The sequence below is a fragment of the Gasterosteus aculeatus genome, chromosome 7 (assembly GCF_964276395.1).
Source record: "Gasterosteus aculeatus chromosome 7, fGasAcu3.hap1.1, whole genome shotgun sequence".
NCBI lineage: Eukaryota > Metazoa > Chordata > Actinopteri > Perciformes > Gasterosteidae > Gasterosteus > Gasterosteus aculeatus.
Window position 1 is genome coordinate 13,722,248 of NC_135694.1, and position 7,947 is coordinate 13,730,194.

Consider the following 7,947-nt stretch of genomic DNA (forward strand, 5'->3'; position numbering starts at 1 on the left):
TATAAGGTATCACAGTTGACAGTGCATATCAGAGCATAAATCAAGCCATGAAGTCCAAGGAATTAGCTGTAGACCTCCGAGACAGAATTGTATCGAGGCACAGATCTGGCGAAGGGTACAGAAAGATTTCTGCAGCATTGAAAGTCCCAATGAGCACAGTGGCCTCCATCATCCAGAAATGAAAGAAGTTTGGAACCACCAGGACTCTTATTAGAGTTGGCCGCCCAGCCAGACTGAGCGATCGGGGGAGAAGGGCCTTAGTCGGGCAGGTGACCAGGAACCTGATGGTCACTCTGACAGAGCTCCAGCGTTGTTCTATGAAGAGAGGAGAGCCTTCCAGAAGGACAACCATCTCTGCAGCACTCCACAAACCAGGCCTGTTTGGTAGGGTGGCCAGACGGAAGCCACTCCTCAGTAAAAAGCACATGACAGCCCGCCTGAAGGACTCTCAGACCATGAGAAACAAAATTCTCTGGTCTGATGAAACAAAGATTGAATTCTTTGGCCTGAATGCCAAGCGTCATGTCTGGAGGAAACCAGGCACTGCTCATCACCTGGTCAATACCATCCCTACAGTGAAGCATGGTGGTGGCAGCATCATGCTGTGGGGATTTTTTTCAGCGGGAGGAACTGGGAAACTAGTCAGGATTGAGGGAAAGATGAATGCAGCAATGTACAGAGATATCCTCAATGAAAACGAGGTCCAAAGCGCTCTGGACCTCAGACTGGGGTGACGGTTCATCTTCCAACAGGACAACGACCCGTAGCACACAGCCAAGATAACAAAGGAGTGGCTTCGGGACAACTCTGTGAATGCCCTTGAGTGGCCCAGCCAGAGCCCTGACTTGAACCCGATTGAACATCTCTGGAGAGATCTGAAAATGGCTGTGCACCGACGCTCCCCATCCAACCTGATGGAACTTGAGAGGTTCTGCAAAGAAGAATGGGAGAAACTGCCCAGAAATAGGTGTCCCACGCTTGTGGAATCATACCCAAGAAGACTTGAGGCTGTAATTGCTGCCAAAGGTGCTTCAACAAAGTATTGAGCAAAGGCTGTGAATACTTATGTACATGTGATGTTTTCGTTCTTTATTTTTAACAGATTTGCAAAAATTTGCAAAAACAGTTTTCACTTTGTCATTATGGGTTGTTGTGTGTAGAATGTTGAGGAAAATAATGAATTTAATCAATTTGGGAATAAGGCTGTAACATAACAAAATATGGAAAAAGTTAAGCGCTGTGAGAACTTTCCGGATGCACTGTATACTCAGAGTGCGACCCCCAGTGGACTTTTTAGGAATAGCAGCTACTTTTATAGAAATGCAATTTATGTCTTTCTGTAATTCTCACAATAGCAAAGTCAACTGGCGGGCCGCACTGGACCCCCCCCGGCGGGCCGGATTCGTTGGGTCACGTTGAAATGTCTAAACCTAGACGTCTTTTCAAAGTCTACAATAGACAAAAAAAAAGTTCACATGGAATTAAAAGTGCAGAAACAACATTGACAAGTTAGTTTAGAATTCTATGTTTGTAGTACACAGAATCTTTGGAACTTGATCTTCAGATTTTGTAACAAGATCTGGTCACTTGAATCAGGATAGTGAATCAGCTGCATCTCCCTTATCACTTGAGGATTCTTTCTGTAAAGGGAAGTCAGTGTGCGCAGAACCCTTCAATTGCAGACATGGCAGATTCCCCCGGTCAACGTGTTAATTCAAATATAAAATAATTTTATTTTGTACAGCCCAAAATCACAAATAAGCCTAAGAGAGCTTCACAGTATGCAAACATGCAACATCCAGTCCTGAAAACCTCACCCCTCGAAAGGAAAAAAACAAGATGTACAGTACATTCAATGTCTATGACTGACAGGATCCCTGTCTGACCCGTTGTGTCTTTTGCCTCTGCCCCCCACCCCCAATCTCCCTCCCTCATCTGTCATCTCCCTGTTTGTTTTGTTTGGCCATGTGCTTTTTGTGGGTGTGTGTTAGTAGGTAGGCTTACTCCTTTGGCCTACCTGCGCGGCGGAACAATGATATCAGAGAATGAACGGACGTCCAGGCGTTTATCTCTTCAGCCATTTAACTCGTGGCATTGTTTAATGCAGGCACAACATGCTAAACTTCCGGCTCACGGGAGAGACTGGTACACACAGAGAAAAGGGGCGGGAACACTGCCCTTATATGGAAGTTGTGCTCTCGATATCACATGACTCAGGAATCAGGAATCAGTTACATGCATCCATACACTCTTAACAGTGTGTTCTTGGTCCCACCTCCAGACACCGCCCATGGCCGCATTCCACAGCGGTGCACAGCTGCGACCAATGATTACTCGTCACTGGCGGTATTTCAACCCTGGTCCTGCAGGCTTGAGTTGTCAGTACATTTTGTATTCTTGCCCGGTAGTCACCACTGCTGTTCTGTGAGTTCCTCTGCGAGTTCCTTTGCCTGACCTTGGGTGTTACTGACTTTCTTTCTCTCCGTCTGTAGAGTTACCGTACTCCACGGGACTCACGTTGGGATCTGCCTGCCGCCGCAGTCGAGCCACGGGACTCACGTCGAGAGCTGCCTACCTCAAACCACGGGACTAAACAAATCATATTAATAAATTACGAATACATTTGGTAACCCAATACTGACTCTTGTGGTTGCATTTGGGTCCTAATACCATGGGGCGCCGTTTGTAAAATGTCGCACGTTCTAAATATCCTGAGCAGTTTTGCTACATTTAGCATTATCATATGAACAAAAAATCACGACAATATTCATGTGTCACTTTTTCAAACATTCAGAGAGAAATTAGACGTGGCGCAGGGGTATAGAGAGGGTGCGCTGGGAACCGCAACATTGGTTGTTCGAGTCTTGGCTTCCCCATGCCAAAGTGTCCCTGAGCAAGACATCTAACCCCTTATTGCTCCCTGGGAATGGGTTAAAAATGTCATGTAAATATTTGGATAAAAGCGTCAGCTAAATGACTTGTAATTGTTGTAATTGTAATTGTTCATTCAATAACTTTTCCAAGGATAATGTTTGGCAGTAAAACAAAGTTGTTAAATAATGTAAACGTTAAATCTAAATGTAAATGTTAAATGTTCACTCTACACATCAGACATGACTGAACTTTACAATATTTACGGTAATTCACGCCCCAGCAAGACAAGCTGGCAAGTCCGAATGAATTATCTCTTGAATGAATTATCTCATAGAGCAGGGGTGTCAAACTCATTTTAGGTTGGGGCCACATAGTGTCCACGTTGAAGTCATGCGGGGGAGGGGTGGTTCTCGGCCGTGGAACGTCGCGCAACCCCCCTTGACCGGTGCTTTGCTGATTTTTGCTGCTTTGTCGAGAATTGCTACCGCCGCATAAATCGATGGCTCTGTATCGATTTGATACTACCCAGTCAAAAAATTCTACTGTATTGTTGACACAAAAGAAATAGCAACTGCGTATCACTCATTAATCTACATGTTACTACTACATGTTATTACTACCTGAAAAAAGATTGGGCAGTATGTTTGCGCGCTGTGAGCCCTGTTAGGATTTCGGAAAGCTCTCGAGGGAGGCCTCACTCCTTTTGTTCTCGTCCCGGCCGGAAACGAGGACACAAATGAGTCAATTCGTTTAAATTAAAAAATCAAAAGGTATTTAATAACTAAACAACGTTATAAGGAATGCAATTACAAAGTGAAATACTAAGCGAACAGTGGAATATTTCACGAAATAGAGAATCCTCTGAGCAAGTCTAAAGTGACTTTTCAAGGCGGCTGCAGGTCAGATTCTCCCAGTCCTTTCCCCCGCCATGGTCCTTTGAAACCTCTTGAGGTGTGTCTTCCTTGGTGCATTTGAATGTCATTGGCTTCTTCTCCAAAGGGCCACCTCCTGGACTGTCCCCTTCACGTCGAGGTGTGAAGCTGCAGCTGTAACCTGAAACCTCTCTGTCCTATCTGTCCCTCACATTCCAATGCACTCAATGTAGATACATTTGGCTTTATGCCTCAATGAGCGAATTTAACAAAGCATACATTGTTTAAGTCTTCATCTTATAACTAGTACACTTTCATTACAACAACCCATCATTAATGATCATCGTTCATCACACTTCATCATAGATCTAAGACAGTTCTTGTGGTTCAATTCTCAAGACATTTTCCTCAGTCGGCTGCCTTACATTAAGTTGTTCATTTACTACCTGACAGGAGAAAAAACTCCCAAAAAACCCTCTTTGGGGATAAAATTGGGAGAAATCCATAAAGAACGGCAACTGGCATCCGTCCCCAGGTTTTAACATCACATTGTGACAGAATGTTAATGTGTACAGTGTTTATATGATTTAAACGACTATGTATTGTGTTTGATTGAAATTGCATTCACTTCATCTAATATGTTAATGTAATACCTAATATCTAATAACACACAAACTATAATTCTAACACTAAACATTATTACACTTACCATAATTTCCTGACTAGGGGTGCACTTCTGGCTTGAATCCCTAACAATTCCCTCCTTGCTCACAGTTCACTGTGAGCATCTCTCAAAGACAGAAAAATTATCATACAGTCACATCCGTCAACAGCGATTGTCCCTCATCATCTACTTGCTACCGATTTCCCTGTATACTAGTCTCACTAAGCACAATATCGACCAATCCCTGCAGGAATCCAAGGATGCAGGAGATGCAGCTTCATCCGTAGTGGACTAGATCATGACCATTGGTGAGAGGATTGTCGTCGCCTTAGTTGTCTGTCAGCTGCTGGTTCAAGCTGTCAGTGGGGCTTGTGCTCTGGTCCCCAAGCCACCAGGAGCTGTGTTGTTGGAGATGATTGCACAACAAACAGATCCAAACATTTTGCGGAAGTTACCGTTTCCAGCTGACATCATGTCTAAAGCCACTTTATTATTCTAGGCCATGAGTCTCATTTCATCCAATGACTCATGCAGGTCTTCATTTGTAGCACCTGCTAGATGCAGTTTCATCCAATCAACATTTTATTATTGTCCACAAATTCAGCTGTGATCTGATTCTAGAATTCAACATCATCTGGCACCCTCCTTGGCACCTTCTTAGCATCCTTTTCGCTTATTTATGTGACCTTCAGACTAATGTAGATCTGTCTTTCTTCTTAAGGCTTTCTCTGGTGGTGTTTATTCCTGGTGATGTGATCTTAACTACCAGTAACTGTGTCTACTGTTAACCGCATCAGTGTCATAGGTAAACCGTGAGTTTTCCCTGAGGAATCAGTGTAGTTCGTAACACAAATAATTTCTTATTCAATCTTTCTCCCACATGGCTGCTGTTGGAAACCCTCCTGAAGATGTCCCCCTGGATCTCTTAGTGGCTTAAAGTTCAACACGTATCAACACATTATATAGGGACAAGGTATCTGAAACTAAAGGAAAAACACTATAGGACATATAATTTAACCCCACCCCCAGGGGCAGCTCTGGATGTGTCTTTCAATTGATGCTCCCATCCCTGTTTGTTTCTAGAGGGATGACATCATCCAACAGAATAACCGCTCTATATGTGGCGGTGCCACAGTGATGTTTCAAGTTGACAACACATGTTGAGGAGGAGAACATAACCAGTGGGTCAATGGTTGAGACCCTGCCCTTCATAGTTTACTCTCCCTCCATAAATGGACACCATCTCTCCACTTGTTGTCGTGTGGATTCACTTGCATTGAATAATGATCTCAGCTCTGTTTGGAGTGAAATAGAAACAACACATACAAGAACTTCTAGCCTCCTAAAAACAATTCTTACTTTCAATTATTACTATGATATATGCTTTTCAACAGAGACAATGCTGTAGTTATCTGAATAGGCATAATTCTATGAAATGGTGGACTTCTCTCTCCTCCTTCTTTACAAATGTTCCCCCGTGAATGTGCCTAATGCTGCTTAGTTTTATCTTGGTGATGCTTGGTCATTGCAACCGAATAGCCGCTCTGAATTCAAAATCCTCAAGTTCTGTTACTGTAATATCGTTGGCGTTTGTTTGTTTGAATATTCTTATCATATGTGTTTATCAAGTGTCCCAGTAGTTCCCGTTCCTTCTCTAATCTGGAAATCGTGTGTCACATTAGCTCAGTGTTTGTGGATTCCTTCGTTGTATGTGTGTGTCTATACTTCTCCTCCTTGGTGTTCCTCTGCTGGAACATCTGTTGTTGTCAGCGGTTTGGTCAGATGACACGTAGCTGTCATCCTAGACGTGTGATTAAGCTTCACGCTCCCTCCTTGGACCTCGGATCACCTCAGTTCCTGTGAGCAGACTACTCTGCTAACCGGAGGTCCCATTAGGACAAGATTCCCCAATCGGCTGTTGAATAGAGAAGCACAAGTGGTGCAGCTATGTGTGCGTGTGTGTGTAGGTGTGTCTGGATGTGCGTGTGAGTGTGTGTGTGTGTGTGTGCTCTCCCAATTCCTGTTGCTCTTTCTTCTGGTTTACCAAACTCTTCAAGCAAACAAGTTCTACCATCTAGTGTGTGCATATTTAAACATAACTGGAACTCAACATTTTACCCACTTATTTCCCGGTTTTGGCTATTTCTTTTAATGTGGAGTAATTGTATCATCTGTGTGTCTCATCAGTCCTAGTGTCAGTGTATGAGAAGAGCAATGTTATTACACATTTCGTTCCAGGAAGAAAAGTCAGGTTGGAGCTTCCTGCGTTGGCCATCGTCTGCTGTTATCCCTAAAATGCCACTTGAGTAGCTAAACTCTAACATCTAGTGTTTTCCTAAAAACATTCTAATCAATTTATGAGTTGTTTCATTGATAGAAAGACTGTATGTTCTTCTTAACACCTTAAATCTATAAAATCTATACAACTCTGTTGTTTAGAATCTTATGATTGTGTTTTACACTGCATGCAATAATGTTCCCAAATCGGCAGATACTCTAGTTGTATTCTGTTCTCCCCCAGTCCCTCATGTTGAGGTAGGTGTAAAAGCATCCCTTCACATAGCCTTTGGTGATGCTAATCACCCCCAGGCCACCTCCTGGCTTATCCAACAATGCCGTAAAACCCCCTCAACGCCGTTTCTACTGGGTGTCGTTGCCGAGCTGGACCTTCTCGCATTGGAGTCGCCTGTCCCCAACTGAAAAACAAAACAGAGTTAACAATTGCCATGCACATATATTCGAGGAAAAATGTGTCAGTAAATTTTATCATAGTGAAATAATTGCTCCCATTCAAACCGTGTGTGATTCTTAAATGACTCTTAGATGACATACAACCTGTGGATGGATTTTATGGCTCCGACACTTCCTCAGGATTCCTCCTCTTATCAGTTGTTGTTTTAGGGAGGCCTGCTCACTCCCTTCTCGACCATGAGTCGCCATCACCTTCCAACCTCTGCATCTCCTCTGAAATGCAGCCTCTCAGACTCGTCCCTAATTCATTCCCATCTCAGCATCTGCCTATTGGTTCTCCAACAGGGAGCTAAACTCCCAACAAAGTCCCAATTTGTCCTGACTCCTAAATGGTCACCTGATGGTGGAAGGAGTTCCCTAACGAACATAATAAACACACATACCTACCTACTACTACAACTGAAGAATTAGCACCTAGATGACTCTCATAAATGTTGCTTTCCCTTCTCCTTCTTTGTTCCTGCTGTTCTGGTTCTGTTCCCTCTTGTTCAAATTCACTTCCTGCAAGTTTCTTTGGATTAGAGCCTCAGCTGAATGAAAAATGTGATGCGTTGACGTAAAGAATGCCCCTGCATATCTTTATCTGCTCCTAGAGTATTTACACACTGTTTTGAAAAATTGCCTTTCTCAAACGGCCTTGTTTCCAACCGATTTGAGGAGCAATTTATTTATAGAAATTTGGATCTCCGACATAACTGATTATTGACCCCCATAGTCAACTCAGGAACTACTACACTACTACTACAACTATAATTTCCTGACTAGGGGTGCACTTCTGGCTTGAAT

At 43.3% G+C, this 7,947-nt stretch overlaps 1 long non-coding RNA gene across 1 annotated transcript; it reads left to right on the plus strand.

Annotated features, from left to right (window-relative positions):
- Positions 1–2,227: 2,227 nt before the first annotated feature.
- Positions 2,228–2,635, plus strand: LOC144410419 (uncharacterized). The gene is made up of 2 exons (XR_013468469.1): positions 2,228–2,378; positions 2,493–2,635. It is a non-coding gene; the product is annotated as an uncharacterized LOC144410419 (long non-coding RNA).
- Positions 2,636–7,947: the final 5,312 nt, after the last annotated feature.